Below are 4,099 nucleotides of genomic sequence, written 5' to 3'. Positions count from 1 at the left end.
CGCAGGCTGGCGCTTCAGCTGCACCCAGGTGCCCTTCTCTTTGGCTTCCTTCTTCTTCTGGTCGTTCTCCTTCACCCACTTCAGGAAGCTGTCCCTGCTCTTTGAGTGCTTGATGCGCTCAATCAGCACATTGATCCTCTTGGCCAGAATTTTGCCCTTAACCTGCTTGTTGACAACGATGCCCACAGCATGCTGGGTGACATTGTAGACTCTTCCGGTTTTGACGTGGTAGCACTTATGGTCATTCCTTTTTGAACAGTGCCCATTCCCTTCATGTCTACAATATCACCCTTCTTGTAGATTCGCATGTATGTGGCCAAAGGAATAACGCCATGTTTCTTAAAAGGCCTAGAGAATATATACCGGGTACCTTTCCTCTTTCCCTTTGTGTTCATCATTTTGGCAAGTTACTGGAAGATGGCTGTGGCGGCCCAAGTATTCCCCTTTTTATAAGAAACATGGAAGCCAAATTTGATAGACTTACCTATGTTCTCCAAATTTCATTAATTTCCCCTAAAGGTAAAAATAACACTTTTAATAAATATTGTTTATTAAATACTTTTACATTCATAAAAAATTTGAACATACGTCCCTCTCAAAAGCAACCCGAGACTGCACATTTTTGTGAGTGATATTGCTTCAGAAGCCAGTAGACATTCCAATGAAATACAAGGACCTATTTAATATTAGGGATTATTTAAGAGATTGGAGTCAAGGAATAATAAATGGTTATTAAATTCATAAATATATGATTTGTTGACCAAAACAATAGCTATATATTTATAGATGTTTTGAATTAAGTGAACAATAAAATATTTAAACTCAAGTCCTTTATTTTTCCTACTATGAATATTTGTTTTTCAGTGGATATGATCAGCTATAAGAGCAATTGGAGACAAAATCATGTAAGACTTAAACAGGGAAAAGATAAATTGCATATCCAAGAAAGTCATTCTCAACCTTTCTTTATTAACAATATAAAATATTTCCATCAAATTTGGTTTTAAATTAAGCACCGATGACTTTCTTCTATACTGGTGAATATATCTTTTTGATATAATTTATTAAATTGCTTAACATAAATTAAAAATTATACTTTTAATTCACAACATTGAGCCTGGTAACCTGAAGCTTTGCTTTGGTGAATACTTCTAGTCATGCAGTAGGTTCTGAGTACTGGGTTTATTCTAGGTCTGCAAAATACATTTGATAAAGTCTGATAACATACCTTCTTTCATACATAAGTATATATAATCCTTGTCTTTATTCTAGCTAGTCATCAGGCAGAATGAATTTAAGGAATTAATGTACAACACTTTTTTGCTCTGAGACTGTTCCCAAATGCTGCTTGCCTACACTTTGAACAGGATTACATTATTTAACTCTCTTAAAGCCAAAGCCGGCATAGTCAGGGATGCCCTTTTGGCTCACCAGCTGTTGTTCTCAGTAAGTTCAGAAGGAATTATGCAAGTAATTTCCTTTCCCGATCTTTCTGTTTTCAAGAGTGTTTCAGTAGTAATGGAATTTTGTAAGAACATAGAGATGTCACTCCTCATGGATTTGTAAAGCTCTCTGCCAACCAACAATATATTTTCACATAACAGTTCAGTAAAAAACAGTGTGTGTGTGTGTGTGTGTGTGTGTGTGTGTGTTTGTGTGTGTGTGTGTTATTGGCCTACTGAAATTTGGGTGTTTTCTCTTATTTTAGCATGGTAGAGTCTGAATCAAACATATTGAGAAAATTACTTAGATATGTATACTTTCTAAAAGAATTTGCAATTGTAGAAAATTTGTGGACACATAAATTCAGTGAAAGAATAGTGGATTTAGATAATTGAGAGACTTAGGAACATTGACATTTAAACAGTTTTGAATTAGACTGATACAATAAATAGGCAGAACAATATATAGCAGAACAAAGATCAATCTAGTTAAAGAAAAGTTCTATTTAACTTAAAAATAAAAATACAGCAATTGGAATCATTTTATTACTCTCTAAAGCGAATGCATACTTAACTCAGGCTGATTTTAAAAAGAAAGAAAGAAAGAAAGAAAGAAGGAAAGAAAGAAAGAAAGAAAGAAAGAAGGAAAGAAAGAAAGAAAGAAAGAAAAGAAAGGAAGAAAGAAAGAAAGGAAGGAAGGAAGGAAGAAAGAAAGAAAGAAAGAAAGAAAGAAAGAAAGAAAGAAAGAAAGAAAGAAAGAAAGAAAGGTGAGACTACCAAATGGAAGTAGTTTATCATTTACAGCAACTTACAACTTCATGGCTTTCAAAACTTTTTCAAAAAAAGAGTTTAGTTCAACTTCCTTTAAAAAATATCTTTCTGGAAGAAAAGGACATGCCAAACTGCCCTTGGATTGATGTGAAAGGAAAGGGAAACTTTATTATCTCTCTGAAGTTACTTAGAGAAGATTTCTAATGCTGCCACAGAACCAGGGAGGAAGGCTGAAGTTAATGAGCTACTTGCATTGTGATCGCCTCTTTGAAAGATACTGTGGTTCTCCATGGTAGAACCACCAGGAACAAAAGGCATCGGCAAGGCAGCAGGAAGCCTCATAATTAATAAGGGACATACAACAGAATGCTGTTTAATCTAACATGACTATTCAGAATTGAAGACAGTAACAGCATGAGTCTTCATTTGCAAATGCAATCTATCACTTTCCCTTCCAAGAAAATGAGAAAGCATCAAGATTTTCAGAAGCTGATTTAAAACTTCACTATAAATACATTTCCTAGAGATTTTTTTTTAAATGTTAGAAAAGATGGAGAAAGAAATGTGAGTGGGGAGATTTAACCTTTGCTAGCTGGGATGCAGCAGACAGAGAAAATTTTATTTAATATCTGTGAATAAATATTTTAAAGTCAATCATGCCCGATCAGTAGTATTTTCAAATTGTCAAATAACTAAAAGCTAAAAACTTGTGGATTGTAGCTTCTAATAATTTGGTGATGGTGGTAAAGTGTGGCTTCTCAGAGGAATGTCTGATTAATCAAAAATAAGTCTGCTGCCCTCATGTTACATCTTGGGAAGCAAGTAGGTCTAGAGAGTGGAAGCCTTTCTTGAAGCCTTTGTTTAAGTACTCATAGCTTTATTTCAACGCTGGGTTCTTTATTACTGCACAGCTTCTTTGCTCTATATGTTATAAGCACTGAAATCCTCAGATCAAACCTGAAAGCTTAAAATCAAAGGTGACTACAAATATATTCTGTGCATCCTCCTAATTTTAAAGCATCAGATGATTCTTGTCCTGTAGAAAATAGGCAAATATTTAAAAACACAAAACAAAAATCAAAGAGCAACAAAAAAATCCCTATATTGACCTGAGGAAAACTGGCTCATTAATAAGTATTTATACTGCTCGATCAATTGATGAGGGATGCACTCTGGAGGATTGACAGTATAAAAATAAATTTAAGTAATAACTTGATTGTGGATAGTCTATTACTCTTTACATTTATTAAAATTATTTTAACTGACAACATTTTGTAATAAATCTGTTTATAAGGAGGGGTTTTAAGAAGAAAGTGTTAAGTATATTAGAGACTGGGCTTATTAACTGATCCTGAAAAGCATTCAAACAAAGGCAGGAAATGGAGAATTGTTTACTAGTGTGGTGCTTTCTCATATGAATTTTTTGGTATAATCTTTTGTTGTCTAAATTACATTAGCTTGATTAATTTATGTTTTTCCCCCTCTAAAGCCAAATAATTTTTTCTTAAGGCAAAAGCAAAGTGATGAATTGCTGAGATTAGTTTGTGTCTATCCTTAAAAGCCAAGTTTCTAAGTAATTGAAATACTTTACTAAAATTCCAGGTTTGTTATATGAATTCCTATTGTTTTCTTGAAAATTCACCAAGATGACCTCTCAATTCTGAACATCTATGCCCCAAATGCAAAAAAACACAGATTTGTAAAAGTAAAGTTACAAACAATCAAAACACACATTTAATCTCACACAATATAGAGACTTCAGCATAACCACTCTCAACACTTCAACACTCTTACCAATGGACAGGTCAAAGAAACAGAAAAATAAATAGAGAAACAATGGAATTAGCAGATGTCATGAACCAAATGGATTTAACAGATATCTAGAG

The 4,099-nt window shown here is 33.7% G+C and overlaps 1 pseudogene; it reads right to left on the bottom strand.

Moving 5' to 3' along the window:
* Nucleotides 1-398, bottom strand: part of LOC115029073 — a 1,378-nt pseudogene extending 980 nt beyond the window's left edge.
* Nucleotides 399-4,099: the final 3,701 nt, after the last annotated feature.

Source organism: Mus caroli, chromosome 13 (assembly GCF_900094665.2).
Source record: "Mus caroli chromosome 13, CAROLI_EIJ_v1.1, whole genome shotgun sequence".
In the NCBI taxonomy this organism is placed as follows: domain Eukaryota; kingdom Metazoa; phylum Chordata; class Mammalia; order Rodentia; family Muridae; genus Mus; species Mus caroli.
The sequence above is the reverse complement of the archived record's forward strand: the minus strand, read 5'-3'. Positions and strand labels throughout refer to the sequence as shown.